The following is a 27,587-nucleotide window of genomic DNA, read 5'->3' as shown; positions in this document are numbered from 1 at the left end:
TATTATAGACACTCTAAAGTCTCAGTAACTACCAAGGGATCACTCTCACTCCCACTCTTGGTATCGGTAATTACTTGACTGCGGGATCCCTCTCACTCTCACTCTTGGTATCTGTTAAATGTGACTTGAGCATTTGGATGATGTTCATGGAGCATTTGGAGCACTTGGAACTAAATGGAGCACTTGGTGTTCATGGAGCGTGTGACAAAGGAACGGATTATCTGAGAAAGGAATGGATCGACTGAAAAAGGAACGGATCAAGTGCCAAAGGAACGGATCATACAGAAGGGGTTTGGAGCACTTGGGAGTGATATAGAGAAACAAGGGATCGATGTTGCGCCATATGATAAAGGGATGGGCCAAGAGTGATGCTCTAGCACCATGACACTCTCCCTTGTGTAATCATGTTCACTCTTGCGCCATGAGGCTTGTTGTTGCGCCATGCATATGCTTGTTGCGCCATGGTGATGTTGTTGCTCACATCTTGATGTTTTTGCACTACACTTGAAGCCTCTTACGCCATCCATATTCCTTGTTGCGCCATCTGGAGATGTTGTCACGCTATTTGCATTGCTGTTGCGCCATCATCACGCAAGTTGGACCATCTTGGTCCTTGATGAGTCAAGTATGTTATGAAGTACTCTAAGACTCTCAAGATAGTTCAAGGATGCTCAGAAGTTGGTATTTCTCAAGGATTAAACAATGTTGTGCTACCATGATGGTTGTTGGGCCGTTAGTGTTCATGATACGCCACTTATACATCATAATGCTCCACTATAGCACAAGGTGCACCATCATTGTGTTGATGCTCATGGGTTATTACATAGAAGAATGTTCAAGAAGATGTTGCATGGCGGATTGTGATTGGTTGACACCTTTCATGGGCCTATGGTCCAATGGACTTGGCCTATTAGGGTTTTAGGTCTGATCCCTCAAGTATAAATAGGGATGCATGCTAGGTCATTGCGTATCTTCAATTCTAGAGTGATAAGAGAATCTCTGTGTAATTATACTTGTAACGTCTGTTTGAGAGCTCTGAAATAAAAGAATACTCCCCTCCTGCTTGTGTACATAGGTCACCTTGACCAAACCACGTAAATACTATGTCTTGTGTGCTTACAGTTCTGCAAGTTATCCGATTTACTTCCTAATAAGTGGGATTAGACACTACTAGAAAAACAGCCTTTTACGACGCTTATTGCGCGTCGTAAAAGGCTCAGATGACATGCAAATGCGCGTCAAGGAAGGTCCTGTCATAAAGAGAGACGACACGCTTTTGCGCGTCGTCTATAGACGACGCGCATTTACAACGCTCATTTACGACGCACAATTACGACGCGCGTTTACGACACTCAATGCGTATCAAGGAAGGCCCTGTCATAAAGGAAGAGGACACGCATTTGCGTGTCATAACCTTACGACCCGGGTTTTAATGACACGCAATGCGTATCAAGAAATCCCCTGTCAAGAAAGGCCATGTCATAAATGAAGATGACACACATTTTTGCGTATCATAATTTTAAATGTTTAAAAAAAATATTATTTATAGATTTACTAATTTATAAATTAAATAATACATTAAAAATCTCATAATACAAAATAAAATACCATAAATAACAAAGATAATTAATTTCACTAATATGTCAAATACAAATAATTATTCCAAAAGTGAGTAAATGTTATAAAAAATGAACTCATTTATATACAATTGCATCATCTAGCTTACTATGTGCCAACAACTCTCTATGTGTTTACTTTTGCTTAAGTCTCGTTTCAAGAACCAAAATCACCTTCAATCACCCAATTAAACTCTAGATCTTCTGTTGTTTAAAAGAAATTGGTGTTTGTAATCTATGAACAAAAAACACAAAGACCAAGGTTAACATTTGCTATATAGAAAGCACAACTGGACATATGAATATATAATACGCAACATAAACATTTTCATGAAAATGATATAGACAAATAAGTAAGAGTGATGATATTGATACCTTAATTACGCCATTGGTGAACAAAATTTAATTGGTTGATAGCAATACTTGACCTCTGAAAACAAATAAACAAAGGATCGCATCATAATTAGCTTAATGAACTAATTCTTATACATTATCTCTACCAAAAGATTCATAATGGAAACATTTTTGTTGGAAATAACTAAACAAAAACCTAAATACTAAGCAAAAAAAATTATAGTAATCACCATTAATGAGGAGTCCGATAAGGCCATATGAGACCATTTAAGCAAAAATTTAAGACATTTGGTGTATCTCCAAAGTCACCACCATATGCCCATTATTTGCTACCATTTGCATTTTCCTTGAGTAACCCCTGAAACCAGATGCAAATATTTAGAACTACCCTTGCACCACATTTACAATTTTATAAAATTTAAGAGATGAGTTTCAAACCTGGTCAACCCAATCTCAAATAAACCCTCCTCGCAGGCCAAATTTGGTGGATCGATGCTGATTGGGTGGAAGAAATAAGTTGTAATGGATAAAAGAAACAAAAAAATGAACTGCTAACAACTTGCAGAATCTCATGATAAAAATGAACCCCTTCTATTTCGGAATCTTCTAACTCTGATGAAGCATCCAATTTACACTAGGAGCAGAAGCATGCATGAAAAAAGTTCAAAAAAATATGGTGTAGGAAAATAATACTGGTAAAAGACATTGTTGTGCACCATTATCATATATAAGGTAAACTTAATCACAGAAATAACTATCAATTAAACAGAGCCAAAAGTGTTTACCGATAAATTAATGCCCCCTTGCAACAGTTTGTCTTTGATTCCTCTGATTCACATGACATGATAACTCAATAACAAACTCATGAGCTTCAGTAAGTTTTGAAGCATAATTATGTTTCATGTGAAGTACACCCCCTGGTCATCTTCCTTGTATCTAATAATTAATGTCATTCAGTTCTTTCCAATCCTCATCAGTGAATTGCAAAGCTTGATTTCATCTTCCATTAAACCACATAGTGAAAAAATATTTCTCATTGAGAGAAAACTAATCAGCCCCACCTTGAGCTTCACTGATCCAAGGAAACCTTCCTAAGCCTTTACACGCAACTTCAGTTGCCTCTGGCTTCAATTGTTTGTGTATAATCTTTTGACCTCCAAACCCTCTATCAGTCGAAGTGTATAAACTTGACACACTTCTTTCCCGACTTGAAAGAATCATCATTTTAGAATAGGAACAAGTTTGAACCTCAAAAGAAAAGTTAATCAGAAAAGAAAGGCTTCCATATCTAATGCATGAGCAGCAAAATGAAAGGAAACCAAATTTGCAATAATTATAATTTGCTATTGAGATAGATTGTTACAGAATGGAGTTATAATACCATAAACCTTTATCAGCCACAACCTTTATCATCGATTATTGTAAATGAAATATATCCACAAGGCGAATTCTAACAATATCAAATGCTTCCTGTTCAAACATTTTTTTAAAAATAAATCATTTCTCATTAGAAATATATAGTATCAGCTCCCGAGGCTTAATTAAAACACCTAACATGATTTATGGAATAAACCACCTTTAATGACAAATCATTTCTCATTCAAGAAATAGTACCAGTAGGACCTATTTGGAGAGACATTGGGAATTCAGCCATTTCGACTCACTTTGTGCTACTAGTGCAATATCCTATATACACATAAACAAATGTTATTATTAATTATAATTCATAAATTCAAGTATTGGAATATCTTTTGCTTACCTTCATGATTTCTAGTTTACCAAGCTAAATGGCTAGTTTAAATCTATAATCAGGATTTGTAGCAACTTTTAAGCTTCATCAATCATTCCACGTGACTCCAAGAAATGAGCAACACTATCGAGAAAAAAAATATTCATATATTAAATTTATTTGGTTATCTCAATCAAAATACAATGATACAAAGTAAGTTGCCATTATCAGACTATTACTGACCAGTGGTATTTTGACAAGATTGAGAAAAAGAGACCTGCACAGCATTAAGGGGGACATGCTCTAAAGAAACAGTTGCCACAACAGCAAGAATTCATCTGATATACTACTATGCTATTCAGACTTGTTATTCAAGAAAAGGAAAACAAAAGAGTCGAATTTTAAAAATATAAAGATACGGTTTTCGATTGATTGTTTAGAGAGATGTGTGGTGTGAAAGATATATAAATACATAGAAATTGAAGTGGGCAGGAAATAAAAATGAAATGAAACCTTTTTGATATACTAAAAATGATCAGAACTCAGACAAGTTCACACACAATTCTACATAAGTAGATTTGACCTAAATGTTAAAATAGTCTGTATATTACAGTTTCTTGCCGTTTTTTTTAATATAAAAATATGATTGTTTTGTAGCTAAGTAATCAAAAACACCCTAAAAATCTGATTGTTTTGAAAAACTTCAAAAGAATTGCTAACATTTAAATTAATCGGAGCCGCACCCTTAACATTTTGGTGGAACTTATCAAAATTTGAGCTAACTTTAAAATCCCCTCCAGATTTTTGAACATAGCTCTGTGTAAAAACAAATTTATTGCCCACTTCCTCTTTTTTCAAATAATCCTGCTTAATTCCTTTATCACTAGAACTTCCTAAATTACCCTCAGGATATAAAGAACCCCCAGAACCTCTTCCTTTTTTTATCATAACCTTTAGAATTACTACTTTGCCCTTTATCAACAAAATGAATTCCTTTTTTACCATTAAAATCAAAATTCTTCCCATTATACCCCTGGTCATTTTTGCTACTAGCTTTCCCTCCTTGAACAGATCTGTTTTCCGACAAAATAAACTTATTCCCATAATAACCCTGAACGCAATTTCCAGAAAACACTCCAGAATTTTAATTTTTTGGATTATTCCCATTTTGCCCCTGTATGCGATTACCAGCCTCAGCCCCTAATCCTTCATTTTTCAAATTATTCCCATACTGCCCCTGGATTGCAAAGTTTTTCCTCTCCCCTACAGCTGAATTAAAGCTGAATTTCAACTTATTACCTTTGTTTTTCTTCACCACAGTTTCCAAACCATCATTCTTATCCTTGACTTCTTTAGTGCTAGCCAAAAGAACTTTCATAAGATCAATAGAAACACCTTCTTTACCTTTTTCTATCTTGCTTTTCTCTTCTTCTTCTTTCTTTTGATTAGCAATTAAAATTCCATAGTTAGAGTCCTTATGACCATAAAATTTACAATGAGAACACTTTGAAGGATTCCAAGCATATTCGACTTTACATATGGAAATAATCCTTTCAAGGTGGAGAGTAGTTTGAATCACCAACATCTAAGAAGTCCACTGCTGCTGCTATTCTCTATTGTGATAAGTTGGCATGGGGATGGGGGGAGGTCCACCTATCGAACCACCATAAACAAAGCCAGGCAATACCATTTTCTTTGTCCCCTAATTTCCAGAATTATTGAATGAAGCTGAAGCAGCATCAGAGTGACGAAGTAGGGCAGAAGAGGTAGAAGAACGATTGTAAAACCAAAAGGATCAATATTAAAGACCTAAAAAATCTAAAATTGAGTTCTAAAATAGATATGATTTCAAAAGACAGAAGAAAATGGATGGGCTTGTAGGCGTCGAGAAGCATTTCGAAACAAAAAAAAATACCTTAAATCTATAATTGTCTTACCTAGGTGTAAGAAGTCGGAGGGGTGACTCAGCGGACCGGTGTCACCCTTCTTCGCATCATCATCACACCATGAGCATCCCCAAAAAACCAAAAAAATACAAAATTACCAGACTAAGAAAAAATAACATCAAAAAATGTTGTACCTGGGATTCAAAAACACAAACCCAATGTTTTGTTCTTTAATCTTGTGGTATAATGGGGCTTTATTGGTGGCGGTGGTGAACCAGAGACAAGACGAGAGGTGGTGGGTGCCTAGGTTGTTGTCAAACAGTAGGGGGTAGAGAGAGAGAGAGAGCGAGAGACTTGTAGTTGGTAGTGTATTACCTGCATCAAATTGAAATTAAGGGAATGTTGATTTTATAAGATGTCTTTGAAATCACAATATGTATATGGATGTCCACAAGTTTGTTGCTAAAACCAGGAGAATCGACCTAGGTTTTCCCTGACTTGTGTTCGAAAAACCATTTGTTGTGGTTAATGGAAGAGAGAGAGAGAGAGAGAGAGAGAGAGAGAGAGAGAGAGAGAAAGAGAGAAAGATTTGTTATAGATAGGGCAGAGGCGGTAAACGAGATGTTTGATGATACTGATAAGAAGGAGATCGAGTAGAGATCCGATGAACGAGATGTTTGATGATACTAAAGATGAAGATGAAGGACCTAGGGCTTTTTCTTGCTAAGTAGAAGAGGCGGGTGGATTAATTTTTGGGTTTCAATAGGCGGGGGTAATTTTCGTCGATTTCATTTCCCGCCTAAAACGCGTGTTTCACTTAAAAATTATAAAGCGACACATTTACATGACGCACATTTTATGAAAGGCGCCCTCCGCATTTATTTTTTTTTTCTTTTCTGACACTAATTTTAGGGCGCGCACAAATGCGTGCCCTCTATCCTTCAAATTTTGCAAAACTGACATTATCTTTTAGGGCACTTACAAATGCACGTCGTCTATCAGCGAGTGTCATTGTTTGCGCGTTATTAAAGGGCTATTTTCTTGTAGTGAGAGTTGCGGTTTGTATTCTTGTGATTGAAGATGTCTACTTATAAGTTTTATTTGGAGAATTTCAATGGTTCAAATGACTTAAGTTTGTGGAAGGTGAAGATGAGGGCTCTTCTGGTTCAACAAGGAATGTGCGGCAGCACTGGAAGGAGAGGCAAAACTGCCAAAGAACTGATAGGTTTTGAGCATTCTAACACTCCTATGGTGTACATGCAACCCTAGAAACCTTGGATCTATGTTTTCTCTAATCTACATGCAAATATGAATTTTCCAAGGTTCTCATTCTAACTAGCATACCATGGGGTACTTGTAATATAAAAATTAGTAGAATGACATACCTTTCTTGTTGCTTGGATTCCTAAAGACCTTGTAAGCCTAGCAACCCAAATGTGATGCCTCAAATGCTTCATACAACACCACAACTCTTGGAATAACTTGAGAGAAGTACACTTGAGCACAAAATTCGGCTAGCCCTCACTTCTTGTGTCTAAGATCCGATTTTTCTCCATATGAGGTTCCTTATATAGTGTGTCACATGTAAGGTTACACCATGTAAACCCTAATGTGCATGGCTTTTCATTTCCCCCATGATCCATGGGTTTTAACCTCCATAAAGCATCCAATGGGTCCTAGCCCAATCTAGTGAATCATGGACCATAAGCCCACTATATAAGAATGAAAGATTTACATAATCAATCCCCATATATTTAATTAGTCTCTTTTGATCACAAAATTGATTCCAAATTAATTCTTGATCAATACTAATTAAATAATATGATTTCATATTAATATATTAGAATATATTAAAAAATCATAAGTGTCCTTATTCTCATTTTGTCTATCCAATTGTTGAGATGCCATTCAACCCAAATGGACCATGCCAAGCCGGGTCAAGTACATACTAAATATAGTTATGGACTTAGACACCTTTCTAACAAGAACATGGCAACTGATAAGAAGGTGGACATTCTGAACAAGGAATATAGTGGCATTCTATTGAGCTTAACAGATGAAGCACTGAGGGCAGTCGTGGATCAACTTTGTGACAAGTACCAGAACAGCTCACTGATGAACATGGGTGTATCAGAAGCAACTGTTGTACACACTTAGAATGTCTGAAAGTACCCAAGTGAAAGATCATATGGATAATTTCAATCGAATCATCTTGGATCTACAAGGTGTTGACGTGAAGATTGAAGATAAAGATCAGGTGCTCATCCTCTTATGTTCTCTTCCTAACTCATATGAGAATTTTGTTGATACCATGCTCTATGGTAGGACAGTGATCACTGTGAATGATGTGAAGGACTCTCTGATGTGCAAGGAGCTAAAAAAAAGTTTTAGTTGGAGAGGAAGGGTCCAGTTCAAGTTTGTTTGTAGGGAGAGGAAGCATAGAAGAAGGGAAAAGGGGAAATAGTGGGAGATCACGTTCAAAATTGAAGTCTAAAGGTTCATCAAACATGAAATGTTATAAATGTAAGGAGAATGGGCACTTCAAGTGAAATTGTCCACAACTGAAGAATGGGAAGTCGAAGAGTGAATCAAGCAGCAATAACATTGTTGTTGTGGTTTAGGAAAGTTCTGATGAAGGGGACGATGGTGATGTACTTACTATATATACATCAAGTTCTACTAATGCTTGGGTATTAGATTCTAGAGCATCCTATCACATGACGTATATTCGTGACTGGTTCGACTCTTTCAAAGAGTAGGATGACACAGTCAAAGTGGGTGATGATTGGATGAGCAATATCAAAGGTAATGGCATGGTGCAGATCAAGATGCATGATGGCATGGTTAGGAAGTTAAATTACTAGTACGTTCCAGAACATCGGAAGAATCTAATTTCTCTTGACACATTGGCTAAGAATGGGATAAGATATATTGGTGAAGGTGACTGGTCAATGTGACCATAGGCACTCTGGTTATAATGAAAGGAAAGATGAATCATGTAAGGATCTATATCCTAGAGGGCAATACGGTTATGGGAACGGTGGCTATCTCCCAATCCTTGAATGAAGGTGATGACAAGATAAAATAGTGGCATCATAGGTTGGGGCACATGAGTGAGAAGGGCATGTCAGTTCTGAGTAAACAAGGACTGCTTGGTAGAGAGGCTACTGAAAAGATAAAGTTTTATAAAGCTTGAGTTAAGGGAAAGAATCACAAAGTGAAGTTTGGTACCGGTCAACACACAAGCAAGGATATCCTGGAGTATGTTCACTCAGATCTGTGGGGTGTTGCACCAGTCAAGTCTCAAGGAGGATGTTGATACTTTGTGATGTTCATTATTGACTATTCCAGGAAGGTTTGGTTGTACTTTCTGAAGAACAAAGATGAGGTGTTTGGGAAATTCAAGGAGTAGAAGACCATGGTTGAGAAAAGGACTGGAAAACAGGTCAATACTCTAAGGATGGCAATTGGTTGGAGTTTTACAATGCTCCATTTAATAATATCTACATGGCAAAAGGTATTGTGAGGCACTACACTGTATGGCACACACCTAGGGCACTCCACTAGATGATAACCAGCATGTACATGTATACATACATATGTACAGATCACTACTGCATAACAACATCCTATTGTTGAGAGAAAAACTTGGAGACACACTTGAACAAACGTTAGAACAAGTATATTGCGGAATAGTTAATCTCAAAGGATCTAAAAGCTCAACGATAATATAGTTAGATAGTTAGATAGTTAGTTGTGGAAAGTAAAGAAATATAAATGACAGCAATTGTTATATCAAGAATACACTTAAGCTGATTCGTAACAAGGAATGTGTTCACTCCGAGTTAATAAGGAAGATCAAGCTTAGTGATTAAGTCTTAAAGACTTGCTCCGGAGAGAGGTTATAGTCTGATATGTTTCAGTAACAATTTATAGTAAGAAGAGTAGAAAGATAGACAAGTGAAGAAGATAACTTGGAAAAATATATTCAGAATAATTCACAAGTCATCAGTGATCGAGTGATAAGAGTTGTGGTTGAGGAAGAAATTCAAGAGTAAGAAGTTTTTTTTAATACAGCAGAATGAGTCTCTATTTATAGAGTCTCGGAACTAAACTACAACTCTATAAGTAGCCGTGCAAGGCATACTGGATAATACAGTGTATTACATAAAGATAAGTAAAGTAATCTAGATAAGTAGACTGTAGTGGCAAAAGTCTGATTGTAGTTGCGGATGAAGAACTGACTCCAGATGCTGAAATGGCTGCGGGTGGTGAACCGTTGCGGTAGGGAGATTGTTGCGGTTGCTGAGTTCAAGAGGGTCACTTTTATGTTTCAACAATTTCCCCTTAAGTGACCTCTTTAACTCCGGTTCAGTTATCAAGTTTTAGGAACTTGATCAGAATCCACCGGAACTTCTTGACATTTTCAAGCCAAGTGATTCTTCTAGAAATTTCAATTTTGACTTCTGCAGTAGTATGCTTCGATCTTTCAACTGCGGTCTTGAATATGTCAAGTTTTTTCTTGGGCAGGCGGTGCATGGCATTCATAGGAATGAAATATTTGACGTTGTCAGTCTTCCGTTTGAATATGATTCCAAGTTCAGGAAAGTTTCTTACGCCTAGTGATCTTTCTTCGAAGCCTTCGGTAGGCATTGGCACAGGTTCAAGCGGAGGGAGATCAAACTTCTTGATGATGGTGGGGTAGATATCCACATCTATCTTGGCAAAATCACATACTGTATCCCTCAGAAAATATTTGGCTTTTTCAAGCGCTATTTGCATCTTAGGGTGCTTTTCTGCCTTGTTCTAGAACACCCTGGAAATAAGAAATATTTCTTCTAGATTCATGCTAGGGAAGTCTGCCTGAGTGCGGATGTAGTCATGCTCTCTTCTGGTGAGGGTATATTGAACGAAATCAGCCTTCATGAACTTCCGCATTTTGTATTTCTTGACTGCGGATGGTCTATCGTTAGACCAAATGTTCTCAACAGAGGATCCATGCTTAGCATAAAAATGGTTAAGTCTTTCAAACTCCATTGGTAGACGTTTGTGATCAGGGAGGCTGCAGTCAAATGACTCAAATACTGCAAAGCATTTGGCATTGGGAGATATTGAAATATCCCAATATCCATCAGAAGGGGGTTCAACATATGTAAGGTGTGGAGTGTAGTCTTCATCCAGTAGCCTGCGGAGCGGATTGACCCATGAGTTTATCAACGACTCATCTATCATAGTGTCAAATCCACATTCTCTCCAGATAAGTTCAGCAAGCTTGGCCGCCTTCCAATCATGCTTTCTCTAAGCTGTGGCAGGGGAGTCTGTGGAGCTTGCGGATGACATGTTTTCCTCAAGATTTTTGAGGTGATGGGGAGTGTCAGGCTTTTTGGGAGTGTTTTTTAGAGGTGAAGAGTGGGGAGATGGAGTATGTTGAGATGGTGGTGGTGATGGGATTTTTTCAGTGGTGATGGGGGGACTCTGATGAATGGAAGTATCAGAGTGATGGAATTCTTCATCTTCACTTCCCCCTCTTGAGGGATGCAACGGAGGTGCTTCCCCAAGCCATTGCTTAAGTCAATCCACCATGGCAGAGACTTCTTGAAATTGAGCTTTTATAGTCTCTGCCAATTAGGAATTGTTTGGAGTGGAGGAGTTGAAGAGCAGCTTGTGTATGTCTTTGGTAAGCCGGAGGATCTCAGGGCCATGGAAATGGGAGGTAAGGGATTTTTGCATTCGGTTGATGGTTGCATGAAGAACAGAGATAGTGGACTCATTTATGGGTTTCGAGCATTCTAACACTTCGTAAGTGTACATGCAACCCTAATAACCTTGGATCTATGTTTGTCTAATTATCATGCAAAGTTAAATTCCAAGGTTATATTCCTATCTAGCATACATGGGGAACAATTTTTAACTTAAATGAAAGATAGAATAACTTACCTTGTTGTTGCTAATGTTCCTTGAAACCTTGTGAGCCTAGCACCCCAAGTGTGATGCCTCAAATGCTTCACACAACACCAAATGCTCTTGGAAAGACTTTTGAGAGAATACACACTTCTTAAAATCGACCTAGCCCTCTTGTTTCATATGTGTAGCCGATTTTGGTGGAGTATGAGACTCTTATATAGTGTTGACACATCTAGGGTTACACCATGTAAACCCTAATGTGTCATGACTCTTCATTTCCATGACCCATGGGTTTGTAACTCTCATGGAGCATCTATGGAGCATCCTATGGGTGGAACCCAACTTGATAATACATGGAGCCTCTTAGCCCACTATACAAGATATGGATGATTTACATAATCAACCCATATATTTAATTAGTTATCTTTTGCTCACTTAATTAATTCTAAATTAATTCTTGATCAAACTAATCAAATAATATTATTAATATATTAGAACTTATAATATATTAATAATCTCCAAGTGTTATTTCTCATTTAGTCTATCCAATTGCATGGTGCCATTTAACCCAAATGGACCATCTCGGGTCGGGTCAAGTACTTACCAGAAATAGTTATGGACTTAGACACCTTATCCAACAGTCTCCCACTTCGATAAGTCTAATAACTATAGCTCTAGTACTTCAGGAACCGACCGAAAATCGTAGCTCTTTCAAGGTCTCTCGGAACTGAGAAGATGATGATAAGCCATTTAAGATAAGTGATCATATACTCCTCTATTCTAGATATCAGTCGGACAAATACATGGAACAATGTCTTACTTATTGTCCAGCAGTTTGTTTCCCGATTTCCAATCTGTTTGACAAAGAACTTAATTGAACACATAAACTTAGTTCTGACCGGGCCTGGTACATAGGTCAAAACAAAATCATCGAGGGGCCCAGATATCAGCTTCTAATCCAAGAAGGAACAGATAAACTTCGACTCATATGTTTGTTCTACCACTCATTGAATTACACACAAAAGCACGTCTTATAACATCGAGTTAATAATGCGTTTTCGTACAATCAACGCATAACCAACTAAGAAGTAACAAATCATATCTCTAGGTTTGAAGACTTATATGATATTACCGTCTCACAATCACTCGAGATAAATTCCATGATGTGATTCCAGTGAGCGTGGGTTGAGTCCAATGCTCATAACTTATGAGCACTAATGATTTTTGTAGCCATGTCCAACACCTTAGAACTCTACAACCAATCATGACAGTCTTGATTCATACCTACTTCCGACATATGACCGACTGTGGAGGTTTGAATAATATGATATACCAAGCATTATTATTCTGGAATTCAAAACATGCAAAAGTAATATAGTAAACGATTGACAAGAGATAGCAACACTTTACTCATAAATAAAACACCTTTTATTCATCATCTAATGTCAATTACACTTTACAAATTTCAAGGTTATCTAACTACTAAATCTAATATAATCCTTCAACCCTATGATCTGAGCATGCTGGATTCTCATCCGAGTCAGTCCCTTCGTGAGGGGATCTACTGGATTCTCATCCGATGATACCCTCTATGCCACAAGGAGTCCTTCCTCTATTCGATGTCTGATAAAATGGTATTTTCTATCGATGTGTCTGGATCTCCCGTGATCCCTTGGTTCCTTGGCTAAGGAAACAGCGCTTTCACTATCACAGAAAATTTCCATTGGCTCTTTAATAGTTGGTACAGCTCCAAGGTCTCCAATGAAATTCTTTAGCCATATCGCCTCCTTTGCTGCCTCGCTAGCTGTAATATACTCTGATTCACAAGTTGAATCAGCCACTGTCTCTTGCTTGGAACTCTTCCAAGAAATTGCTCCTCCGTTTAGGTTAAAGACCCAGCCTGACTGAGAGCGGAAATTATCCCAATCGGTCTGAAAGCTAGCATCATTATACCCTACAACCCTCAAGTCATCACTCCCACCAAGGGTAAGGACCCAGTCCTTAGTGCTTCGTAGGTACTTGAGGATATTCTTTACCGTAGTCCAGTGTGCCTTTTCAGGGTTCCCCTGATACCTGCTAACCATGCTCAGGGCAAAGGCTACATCAGGTCGAGTACACGTCATAGCATACATGATCGATCCTACACCCGAAGCATCAGGTATTCGACTCATTTCTGCTATCTCAGCCTCAGTGCTAGGGCTTTGTGTCTTACTCAATTTGGCGTTACTCTGGATGGATAACTCTCCTTTCTTGGAGTTCTGCATGCTGAATCTCTTCAGCACCTTATCCAAGTAGGTACTCTGACTAAGTCCAATTAGTCTTTTACTCCGATCTCTCAAGATCCTTATTCCTAGAATATAAGAAGCTTCTCCTAGGTCCTTCATAGAGAAACACTTCCCAAGCCAGGACTTAACTTCCTGTAGAGTTGGGATGTCATTTCCTATGAGTAGTATGTCATCCACATACAATACCAAAAAGCTAACTATAATCCCACTAGCCTTGACATATACATAAGATTCATCTTTACTCCTAGAAAAGCCAAATTCCTTGACTTTCTCATCAAAGAAAAGATTCCATCTGCGAGGTGCTTGCTTTAACCCATAAATGGATTTTTCAAACTTACACACTCTATTAGGGTACTCCGTACTGACAAAACCTTCTGGCTGACTCATATAGACATCCTCAGCCAACTTTCCATTAAGGAAAGCGGTTTTGACATCTATTTGCCATATTTCATAGTCATGAAATGAAGCTATGGCTAACAGAACCGTAATAGACTTAATCTTAGCCACTGGAGAAAAGTTCTCATCATAATCAACTCCCTGAGTTTGTGAGAAACCCTTTGCAACTAGTCGTGCCTTATAAGTGTGTACTTTACCATCCATGTCGGTCTTCGTCTTGAAGATCCATTTGCACCCTACTGTCTTACGACCTGGTACATTCTTAACCAAGTTCCAAACTTGATTGTCATACATGGACTGTATCTCGCTGTCCATTGCCTCTTTCCACTTGGCTGACTCAGGGCCTGCCATGGCTTCCGCGTAACTGTTAGGTTCATCCAGACCTATCAGTGTCTCATCACTGATAAGTGTATCACCTTTAGCAGTAATATGGAATCCATGGTAATTCTCAGGTGCATTCCTAACCCTTGTGGAATGCCTCAGAGGCACAGACTTGTCAATTAGCTCAACAGGAGTTTCCTCTTCAAGTTGAGTGCTAGGGTTTGAAGTTCCTTCACCGCTTGACTCTTGAATTTCTTCAAGATCAAATTGCCTCCCATTGTTTCCTTGGCTTATGAACTCTCTCTCTCTCTCTCTCTCTCTCTCTCTCTCTCTCTCTCTCTCTCTAAAAAAAGCCCCCTAGCTACAAAGACCACATTTTCACTAGGTCTCTAGAAGAGGTAACCAAAGGATTGTTGTGGGTAGCCGATGAAAATACACCTCTCGCTTCGAGGTTCGACTTATCATGAGTCTCGCATCTCACGAAAGCCTCGCAACCCCAAATCTTGATGTGGTCTAGTTTGGGTACTTTACCAGTCCACATCTCATGAGGAGTTTTGGCAACTTTCTTTGTAGGGACTAGATTAAGGATATGGGCGGCAGCCTCTAAGGCATACCCCCAAAATGAGATTGGTAGCGAAGCTCGAGTCATCATGGAACGAACCATATCCAACAAGGTTCGATTACGCCTCTCAGCTACACCATTCAACTTCGGTGTCCTGGGAGGTGTTAATTGTGAGACAATCCCACATTCCCTAAGATAGTCAAGGAACTCTGAACTAAGATACTAACCACCTCGATCGGATCGAAGCATCTTAATGTTCCTGCCCAATTGATTCTCGACTTCCTATTTAAACTCCTTAAACTTTTCGAAAGTCTCTAACTTATGCTTGATTAAGTAGACATATCCATATCTACTGTAATCATCAATAAAAGTCAAATAATAACGATTAGCATCCCTTGTGGCATGTTTGAAGGGCCCACACACATCCGTGTGTACAAGATCCAACAAACCTTCACCCCTCTCACAAGAACCTATGAAGGGTGACTTTGTCATTTTTCCAAGTAAGCATGATTCGCAACTATCATCTGACTTTAGGTCAAATAACTCCAAGGCTCCATCCTTTTGGAGTTGGCCTATGTGTTTCTTGCTTAGATGTCCAAGACGACAATGCCATAATGATGCTTTATCCAAGTTATTATTAACAGAATCAATACACAATATATTATTTCCTAGGTTATCAGCCACAGATACTGTTTCATACACGACATCACAAGGTAATGCTTTAAACTAAAGAACATTATTAAAGAAAGCATTAATCGAACCAAGTTCATTATCAAATGAAAATGTGAAACCTTGTTTATACAATGCATGAAAGGAAATAATATTTCTTGCCATTTCTGGCAAATAACAACACTTATTCAAATCTAAACTAAACCCACTACTTAGCGATAAAGTATAAACTCCAATCTTGGTGACAGGTAAAGCTTTCCTATTCCCCATGATTAAGTTTATTCTTCCTTGCTCCACATTCTCACTTCTTCTTAGTCCCTGCAAATCAGAACATATATGAATACCACAACCAGTATCAAGGACCCAAGAGTTAGAATGGGGTGAGTTATTAGATAAGATAGTGTAAATACCTGAATGGTTGGGTTTAACTTTCCCATCCTTCACATCTTGCTGGTATTTTGGGCAGTTTCGCTTCCAATGTGATTTTTCATGGCAATAAAAGCATCCAGCCTCTTTTGGGTCAGAAGAAGGAGTGACGAAACATTTCTTGGTTCCACTTGAAGAAGAGCCATCAAAGGTCCTAGCCTTGGTACCCTTCGAAGAGCTCTTTCTCTTCTTCCCTCGACTTTTCCCGATTGCCAAAACCGGAGCGGAGTTTGGAGTAGGAGTGTTAACAACCGACTTCCCCTTAAGACCTGTTTCTGCGGTCTTGAGAAGACCCTGAAGTTTGCTAAGTGTGCCCTCTTCCTTATTCATGTGATATGTCATGCGGAATTGATCATAGCACGATGGTAAGGAGTGCAAAATGATATCTATTGCAAGCTCCTCAGGGAAGTTCACATTAAGCTTCAGCAACCGATCCACATACCTTTGCATTTTATGCATGTGGCTCGTGACAGATTCCCCGTCCTTCATCATGGTTGTTATCATGGAGCAGATGATGTCATACCTCTCTTGTCGTGCACTTTGATGGTATCTTTCCATCAGATCTTGGTGCATTTCAAAAAGGTAGAAGTCCTTTTAGGACTTTTGTAGTTTTGCTGTCATCGTGGCCATCATGATGCATGCCACATTGGTAGCATCCCTTTCATGTGCCTGAAAGTCAACGATCTCCTGGGGAGTTGCAGTGGTCTCATCAATCTCTTTAAGCTCCTTGTTGAGGACATATTATTTGTCCTCGTAGCGGGTAATCATCCTGATGTTTCTGATCCACTCATTGAAGTTGGATCCATCAAAAGTGACTTTCCCACACAAGTTCATAAGGGTAAAGGAGCCATTAGGATTAGAGCCAGAAGCAGCATTGTTTGAAGACATCTGAAGGAAGAGGACAAGATTAGTTTAGATATTAAGAGAGTCCTTAATAAAACACCCAAATGTAATATAAAGGCTAGGATCCAATCACAATATATTATAACTTAGAAGAGGTATGTTGTAATCCAAGCTATAACATATTTGAAAGGTAGGTGAATGACGATTCACCAATTTCCACCACGAAAACCGAAATATTAAATATTAGGTTTTTTGATTGGTTCTTAGAAATTCCTAGATTCTTTTGAGATTCAATGAACTTTTCAAAGGCATGTTTCAATCTCGAGTGTGCCCTCCAAGTTTTGTGACTGGGATACCAAGGATCACAAAACAAGGTGTGAAGTAACCATGCAAATCACTTGGTACCCTTAAAGTTTATCACTTAATCGATGTGCCGGTAAACCACACACGCTCCACCGATACTATGATAAACCTTAAGTCACCCTTTACCTACCTTGTTAAGTCCAAGTTAGTGTGCCGGTTAACCACACACGCTCCACCAACGACTTAAATAAAGTGTAAAGTGTAATTTCATGGATTAGAACCTTATTCACATTTTTCCTAAAGTAACTAAGATTGGGAATTTAATAAAAACATTTAGTTACTTTATAATATTCATGATACTTTTAATGAGAATTTATAAGTCCTTGGCCTACCCGTTCGGCTAACGACCCTCCACCAGTCAAGCAAGCGGTGGGTGAGAGTAGACACCCATTAAGTTGCCATTTTATAGGCAACAACCTTATACCCACCTTATAGACCGACTTCGTGAATGAGGCGTACTAGCGGTAAGACGACTTTGATCTTATACATATATATTATTATTAACTTACAATATTATAAGTATAAGGGTTGAATTTTAACTTTTAAAATTCTAAGGGTTGGAAGTAAAGTTTTAACATGACTTTACTTGTTCCAAAACTTGAGGGCAAGTTTTGTAAACTTTCAAAACTTTTCATTTCTTGTAACTTATGAGTTTATTAGGGTATTAAAAATGAAGACTCTTCATTTTTATAACCCATGTGTTCTATTAATGGTTTTAAAGCAAAGTGACTTTTGGTTTTACATAACTTGAGGACAAGTTATGGACTCTAGTAAAACACATAATGATCAAGAATTAATCTACCACATAGGTTACAAACAATTCCTATGATCATCTAAACATCATAAGATAAAGAACATGAACATGAACACTCTCATGAATCAAAATTACACTTAAAACTTTGTAATTTTGATAACTTGTTGTTGTAAATGGATTAGCAAAGACATTACACCATCTAAAACAAGTTTTCAAGTACCAAAATAGTTTAGGGTAATGTTTCTACTCCATTTCCAGCAACTAAATTCGAAAATCTGCATTATGAGGCTCCTACTCGCCGAGTGCACGAACCTACTCGGCGAGTAGGATGAAGATACACATGAACTCGGCGATTCCCCCCATGGACTCGGCGAGTTCATTAAGCAGATTGCACAAAATCGACTTTTTTCAACTATTTAGCACAAATAACAAACAAATAAGCCTAGTCTCTGATACCACTGATGGGTTTTGAGCATTCTAACACTTCATAAGTGTACATGCAACCCTAATAACCTTGGATCTGTGTTTTTCTAATTATCATGCAAAGTTGAATTTCAAGGTTATATTCCTATCTAGCATACATGGGGAACAATTTTTAACTTAAATGAAAGATAGAATAACTTACCTTGTTGTTGCTTATGTTCCTTGAAACCTTGTGAGCCTAGCATCCCAAGTGTGATGCCTCAAATGCTTCACACAACACCATATGATCTTGGAAATACTATTGAGAGAATACACACATCTTAAAATCCGCCTAACCCTCTTGTTTCATATGTGTAGCCGATTTTGGTGGAGTATGAGACTCTTATATAATGTTGACACATCTAGGGTTACACCATGTAAACCCTAATGTGTCATGACTCTTCATTTCCATGACCCATGGGTTTGTAACTCCCATGGAGCATCCTATGGGTGGAACCCAACTTGATAATCCATGAAGCCTCTTAGCCCACTATACAAGATAAGGATGATTTACATAATCAACCCATATATTTAATTAGTTATCTTTTGATCACTTAATTAATTCTAAATTAATTCTTGATCAAACGAATCAAATAATATTATTAATATATTAGAACTTATAATATATTAATAATCTCCAAGTGTTATTTCTCATTTAGTCTATCCAATTGCATGGTGCCATACAACCCAAATGGACCATGCCAGGTCGGGTCAAGTACTTACCAGAAATAGTTATGGACTTAGACACCTTATCCAACACTCATAAGCAGTATGAGTCTCATATATCACTTTATGAGATTGTGCAGCTTGATCCGCAATGGCTGCTTGAAGATTCTGTTTGATTGCGGTCACCTCAGTAATGAGGCGTTCCGCTGCAGCCATGAAGTCCTGATGGTCAGCCCTGCGGTTGTTGTCAAGGGATCGAATCCCCATTTCTACCTTGAGAGAGATGCGCTCAGCAGCCATACGCTTTCTTGTCTCCAATCGTTCAATTCGCTCAATCAATGACTACGATCCTGGAACTTCTTCTGATTGACGTTGAGTAGGTTTAACCGCAGCCAAAATTTGATCTACTTTGGCTTGACAACTCATAAACTCCTTTCGGGTGACAACATCCTTCTTCTTCTTCTTCTTTTCTTTAGGCTTGGATGTTGAATGCTGAGAACTACTGACTCCTCTTCTTCTTCAAACATCATTTGATCGTCATCTGAAGGATTTGGTTTGTTGACCTCTTGGATGTCGTAATCATCAAGGCAGAAGGTATAGGCTAAGTTGAGTTCAATTGTAGGCCCTACGTCTTGAGATGGGTTGACTGTGGGAGACGGAATAGGAGTTGGAGTAGGAGGAACTTTGAAGGTAACTGCGGCTGCGCCTGAAGCTTGAGCTTTCATCATAGTTTCTGCCGTTTGATCCATCCAGTTTTGAACCTTTTGGATCGTGGCAACGGTATGGGCATTGCAGATGGCATTCGCCCAATACTTGGCCATGGACAAGATCTCCTGTTCTTTTTGTTGATGTGGTTTGATCTGTTGCTCCTTGCGGGCTTGGAAGGCCCTTCGAAAGGCATCATGTTTCTTGATTTCGGAATCAGTAGTTGGTTGATACCGAATCCAAGAATCACTTGAGTCATCTCCGTCAATTCTTTGGATACGCACCAAGGTGTCCCTTGGGTTCACGGATCCTTGCACATGTGTGCTCACTGTGCCTAAACTAACTGTAAAGGATGGAAGCAGAGTAGGATTTCCTGGGCTTCCTCGGTCTCCTTGACCCGTGGTCAAGTCTGGCCTCGGCCCAGTTCTGGCATGGGAGAAAGAAGTGCCCTGCGGATGGGTTGGTGTTTGAAGTGTTTTGGATATGTTCAAGAGGATGGAGTCTAACTCCTCGGAAGAAAAAACGTGCAGTCGGGAAGCCCTGGAGACCTTAGGGCGATGTCCAGATTTATCTGCTTGAGATACAACTGGGGGACTGTCTCCACGTTCAGATGATGAAGATGATGAAACAATCTCACATGATGAGCTTGAGCGGTATTCGAGTGTGGTATTGAATGGATGTGCGACCATCCCAAAGACTACCGGAGCCTTTTGAGAGGCTTCAGTATCGGTCCGGTCACGCATATGGCTAGAGGTTTCGGTTGTTTTTCTTTTCTTAAGGATAGAAATTAGTTGTCTATCTTCCTCATAACCACTGCTCGATACAGTGGTGGGTTTGGTTTTGCGTTTCTTTGAGGGTGCGGTTTGTTATGGAGCATCCTTCTTAGGTGTGCTATGTTTCTTCTTGGATTCCACCATTTTTCTCCGTTGAGAAAGGTTAGATAGTGTACTAGCAGAGGGGACATCAGCAGTATCAAGACCAAGCAAAGTAAGAATGTGGGTGGGAAGCCTTCGGTTAGGTCCAAATAAAGTTTGATCAGAAGAGGGATTGTACCTTTTGAGATCCTTAGTGACAAACAAGCTGATGTCACTGCCCATGTCAATGCCAGCATCCGTATGTAAGTCTGAGATGTATAGTGACCAGAATCGAGCAAAAGTGAGCTATGTTGGGTTCTCCCTTGGGTCTTCTTTGGGGATATATTGGATAAAATCATCCCAAAGAATCTGGCCATAGTTCACATTGTGGCCTGTGTAGATGCTCCATACCAATTCAAGCAGCTTCAAACCCATGTTGTCAATGCCTTCGGTTCTGCCAGATAAGCAGCGAATGACGAAGTGGCACACAAACTGCCAAACCGCAGGCAGTTGGTTCTTCTTAAACTCACCAATCCCTGGGATTGGTTTCTGATACCCCATCCGGTAGAGTGCGGTGGTGATGTCAAATAATGATGGTGTGAAAATCTTGATGGAGGGGTGAATCAAAAGATTAATGGCGGACAAGAACTTCTCTTTGGTCAAGATGACCAAGGAATCATTGATGAGGTTAAGATGCACTTCTTGAGGGTTCTCTAATGGGCGATCAGCAGAAAAGGCACATTTGAAGAGGGTGGAAACGGGAACGACGTCTGTGAAAGTATCAAATGGACCAAACAGAATATGGTTCTTGAGAAACTTGATCATAAGGTTGGTTGGGACATTGTATGAAGGGTGATCTTCAAAAACTGCTCTGAAATTGCTTGAAGCTAACGTTGGAGAGGCAGAACTAGTTGGATTCATGGAGCCTGAAGCCTTGGATTGTTTCTTAGATGCACCTGATTTAGCCATTATGAGAGAAGAAAATGGAGTTCTTGAGAGTTATGGGGGTTTTGTGAGTTGAGAGAGAATAACCGATTATCAGAGAGCATAAAGGATTATTGGGGAAGAAGACGGGTTTATAAAGGGGGGTGAAAAAGTTTTAACCCTAGGTAAAAGGATAGAAAAAAGGTAAGAAGTCGAATGGGGGTTTGGGGGGAAACAATGATTTTGTTGATTAAATCTCAGCCATACGAAAGTAAAAACGGGTTTAAAAAGATTTTGGGAGATTTCCAAAAGGGGTTTGCATTTAATGTAAGATCAGATGCATGTCAATATGTCAGGTAATCGTGGGGGTGATGAGAGAAAAAATTGGAACTGATGGGACGTGGGATGGAGAGGAAAGGACACATTAAGGATGAGTTTATTGGAAAATCGTTCTTTTTTTCATCATCCCTAAAATAGATCTGAACCGGGGATTATTCAGAAAGAGAAAGTGACAGTTTCTAAAGGGTCATTAATGAAGGATCATTAAATAGCACACAAAGATTCGAGAGTTGATGAAACTGTTGGAAGATATAAAGATGGTCGCAGATGGTGGCGTCATTGTGCTTGAGAATCTTCATTGCGATTTAAAAAGTATTGCGGTTGAGAGGCGTCATCGCAGATGCACAAAGGAAAGACGGTAGCGAGAAACTGAGAAAAAACTTGTACAAAAATTAGTAATAACAAACCATTAGGACCCATGAGAGATACGTATGACATATGGTTGCGGTACCCATACTACGGGACCAAAATCATCTATCATATGTAATTTTCAGTTAGAACCACAATGGAGACCAATGATGGTCTGCGGTAGCTAACACTTCAGAAAGAATTGCGGGTCTGGATTCATCATTCCCAACATTTGCAAGAATGCATTAAGTTTTGTAGAGTAAAGTGCTTTTGTAAAGACATCAGCAATCTCTTCATGAGTAGGAACAAAGATGAGTTCAATATTACCTTTCAGAAAATGATCTTTGATGAAATGATACCGTAACTCAATATTTTTGTCTTGGAGTGCTGAATAGGATTATGAGAGATCGCTATAGCACTTTCATAGTCACAGTAAATTGGTATCCGCACCATTCTGTACCCGTAGTCTAGCAATTGTGTCTTCATCCAAAGAACTTGGGAATAGCAGCTGGTTGCGGCCACATACTCGGCTTCTGCAGTAGATAAAGATACACAAGTTTGTTTTCTTGAAGACCAACTGACAAGTCTTCCTCCTAAGAATTGGCATCCACCAGACGTACTTTTTCGATCGAGCTTGCATCCGGCATGATCAGCATCTATGAAGGCTTGTAGGCTGAAGTCATTGCCTGCAGGATACCATAGACCAAGAGATTTGCTTCCTTTCAGGTACCGAAGGATTTGTTTGGCTGAGGTCATGTGCGACACTTTTGGATCAGCCTGGTACCTTGCACACACACCAGTTGCGAAGACAATGTCAGGTCTGCTTGCGGTGAGATACATCAGCGAACCAATGATACCTCTATAAGTCTTGTGATCCACCGATTCACCAGAGGGATCAGCAGAGATTTTATAACCGAAGGCCATAGGAACCTTAGCAGAAGAACAGTTGTCCATTGAGTATTTCTTCAAAAGTTCAGCGGTGTATTTCTCTTGATGAATGAATATTCCTTGCGATACTTGTTTTACTTGAAGGCCTAGAAAGAAGTTAATTTCTCTATTCATGCTTATTTTGAACTTGTTGATCATGAGCTTAACAAATTCATCCACCAACCCTTGATCAGATCATCCGAAGATGATATCATCCACATATATTTGTACCATCATAAGGTGGTCACCATTTGCTTTTCTGAATAGTGTGGGATCAATCACTCCTCTCTTGTACCCAGATGAGACAAGGAATTTAGAGAGTGTCTCATACCAAGCTCTTGTGCTTGTTTCAAACCATAGACTGCTTTTTCAAACTTGTAGCAGTGATCTGGAAATTCAACATTTTCAAATCCTACAGGTTGCTGAAGATAAACCTCTTCTTTTAGTTCCCCATTGAGAAAGGAACTTTTAACGTCCATTTGGTATACCTTGAAGTTTTTGTGAGATGCGTATGCTAGAAAGATCCGGATGGCTTCCATGCGTGCTACTAGAGCATACGTTTCATCGTAGTTAATGCCTTCCAGTTGACTATACCCCTTGGCAACAAGTCTTGCCTTGTTTCTGATGACTGCGCCAGATTCATCTAGCTTGTTCTTGAAAACCCATCTTGTACCAACAATAGTATGACCTTGTGGGAAGGGAACAAGTTGCCACACTTTGTTTCTTTCAAATTCTTCTAGTTCTTCTTGCATTGCGGCTATCCAGTCCAGTTCAAGCAACGCTTCTTTGATCGTTCTGGGTTCTACCGAGGACATAAATGCTGCATAGTGGTAGTGATCAGATAAGTCCTTGGAAGACCGAGTCTGGATACCTGTGGATGGGTTGCCAATAATTTGACCTGGTGGGTGGTCTTTCTTCCATACATGAAGACGTGGCAACAGATGATCAGCATCTGTGGTAGAAGGGATATCTTAGATGTCAGAGAAATCTGCGGTTGGAGATGGCAGTTCCCCCTGGATTTGAGAACATACTGCTAAGTCATCTTGATCTATTGGAGCAGAATTTTCTTGAGTAACCGGGAGAGGTTGAGGTTCTCCCTGGATTGCAGATAGGAGTTCCTCTGGAACCTGAGAAGGTTCCCCTGGACTGCAGATGGGAGAGTGACAATCCTTGGATCGGTTCTAGTGTCAATATTCTCTATGAATTCATCATCCGAATCCGAAGATGCTTTTTATGGTAATGCTTCTCTGCGGGTAGGAATTTGAGCAACATAAGTTACTGGAACTTCAATGGTTGCGACTAGGACCGGAGTAGGGCTTTCCGCTTCAACCGGAGAGGTGTAAGTATTGAGAGATTCTACTTCAGATAGAGATGGTCCAGATACATCAGCGTGTTGTTATTGAGCTGTGGGTGACACCAGAACTTCGGATAGTTTCGTCGTTTCAACAGGATCAAAAAGATCGTCATAATTGACTTCAACTAGATTTAAAGGTCCTGAAGAGGCAGGAATGTCACATTCCATGATTGCAGTGGTTTCGGTGGACGGAGGGGCATTGCGGGTGTGAGAATCATCAAATTTAACATCAAAGCTTTCATCAATCAATCTTGTATGTCTGATAAGCACACAATACGCAACCTTGTTAGTAGAATAAGAAAGGAAGATAGCTTCGTCAAACTTTGGTGCAAACTTGTTGAGTTGGTCTCTGTTGTTGATCACGAAGCATCTACATCCAAAAATATGAAAGAAGCGAACATTTGGTTTGCGGTTGTTGAGACCCTCATATGGTGTTTTATTGAGGCGTTTGCACACAATACTTCTGTTTTTAACAAAGCATGCGGTGGCTACTGCTTCAGCCCAGAAGTAGAGAGGAAGTTGGGCGAAGTTAAGCATGGATCTGGCTGCTTCTACTAGTGTGCGGTTCCTTCTTTCTACTACGCCATTTTGTGGCGGTGATAGGGTGCTGAGAAGTTGTGAGAGATGCCTTTGGAAACCAGGAAACTATTGAGAAGATGATTAGTGAACTAGGTTCCATTATCACTGCAGATGCGTCTAACTGGAAGCTTGATCTAAATTTCGATTTCTTTGATGAAGTTGATGAAGATCTGCGGTGTCTCTGATTTGAGTCTAAGAAAGAAGACCCATGTGAAGCGTGTATAGTCATCAACAATAACTAGTATATACTTTTTGTGGTGGAGACTGGCTACGGTTGAGGGACCGCAGAGATCAATGTGTAACATTTCCAATGGTTCAGTAATATAAGAGTCCATTATCAGAGGGTGACTTGCTTTTGATTGTTTGCCGCATTCACAAGCTGGACAGAGAGTGTCGTTGCTGAATTTGAGAATAGGGAGACCGCGGACCAGTTCTCCAGTGACCAGGTTGTTGATGTACCGGAAGTTGAGATGAGCTAGCTTGCGGTGCCATAGCCAGCTGACTTTGGATACAACTTTGGACAAGAAGCACAGCTGCGGGTTACCAATGATGAGAGAAACATCCAGAGGATACATCGTGACTTTGGAGCGAGATTTGATTAAGCAAGTGCTTCAGTCACCCGTCATTATGTAATAGAATTTATCATCAAATTCAACACGATGTCCTGCTTTACATAGTTGGCCAACACTGATGAGATTATGTTTAAGGTTTTCTATATAAGCAACCTTCTGAATGGAAAAATTTCCCGTAGTAAGAACACTGTAACCTCGGATGACACCGTTTGCATTGTTGCCAAACGTGACATTTCCACCATTGCTTATAGTCCTGAAATCCGGAAGGTACTCTAACCTTCCGGTCATGTGCAAGGAGCAGGCACTGTCAATTAACCATTCTTCTTCTTGTTCCTCCTTGCACAAAGCCTGAGAATTACTCGGTTAGTTTAGGCATCCAAACAAGTTTGGAGCCAAGGACAATTGATGTATTTCTGAATGATGCATAGTCCGAGCATGCATGGACAGGTCTCTTGTCAACTTTTAGACCTAGTCCTGGGTGTTTGTTCATATTTGGATTGTTGTGAGTTTTGGAAAAAGTACGAGGTTTCTGACTTTGATTTGATTTGACATGAGATAAAATCTTTTGACAACTACACTGACATTTACAAAGAGAGAGTTTGTCATTGATACTGACATTTTGCTTGGTCAGCGGTCTATAGAGTGAATTGGACTTGGTATAGGTCCAAGGTAGGTAACTTCTGACATACATGTTGTTTGGTTTCTGAAAAGTTTGTTCTAAACGAGGTTTAGCACGTGTAAATCTTTGAGTCCCATTAGGTGGATTTGGTAAGATACCCTTCCATCTGTTGGAAGTTTGATGTGATTTTAAAAGTGTTGGAGTGGGTAAAATTCCTTTCCAATTAGGGTCATTTGAGGAATAGACCTGAAAAATGTAGTTTCTTACAAGTTTGACACCTTTTTAGGTTGTGTCAGAAGTAGCAGGAATGACTTTTGAAACTGAACTTCCCTTTTTGCTTGTTTCCACGAAAGAAGAGTTTTTTGAAATGTAGTTTGTGAAAACAAATTTCTCTGGACTCTTAGATTTTGGAATTCTCACATGTTTTTTATTTTTTGAAAGATTTTGTCTGCTTGTGCCTCGAGATCTAATTTCTTCTTTGAAAACCTTTTTTGCCATAGATTTTGGTGAACCGCAGTCATTGTTATTCAATTGCGGTTTCATGGAATTTTTCGAATGATTTTGAAAACGTGGGCTTGAAGCACCAGAACTTGAGGATTCTGGAATTTGATTGCATTGACCTACTTCAAAATTTTCTATGGGTAACTCATGAAATATTGGCTGAAGGGTTGTGGTTCCTTGAACTGATGACTTTGGTAGAGATGATTTAACTACCACAGAGTAGGTTTTAGATGGAATTGCGGTGGGTAACTTCTGGGACTTTTGACTACAATGTGAGACATTGTGGTCTGAGGACAAAGATGGAAAGTCCTTTGAGACTTCGGGGCCTTCAACAACAATATCTTCAAAAATTATGGATGAAGTTCGAGAATTTGAACGGATGGTGCCACTGATAGGAATTTGATCACATGTGTGACCAGAAGCCTCAGACACAATTTCCTCAATGACACAATTATTGCTTAAATTATGTAGTCTACCGAAGTGAGTTTTGATATCTTCGGGAAAAGTCTTGTCATTGACAGGAAAATGAAATTCTCAATCAGGAGCGACATACAATTTGTCTTTGTTGAACCGGGGTGAGGAATCCATTGCGGTTGTATATCCATTAGACCAACCCCAATTATATGTAT

The sequence above is a fragment of the Lactuca serriola genome, chromosome 8, assembly GCF_051521515.1.
Source record: "Lactuca serriola cultivar US96UC23 chromosome 8, Lser_US96UC23_V15, whole genome shotgun sequence".
NCBI classification, from domain to species: domain Eukaryota; kingdom Viridiplantae; phylum Streptophyta; class Magnoliopsida; order Asterales; family Asteraceae; genus Lactuca; species Lactuca serriola.
This window is presented reverse-complemented; position numbering follows the sequence as displayed.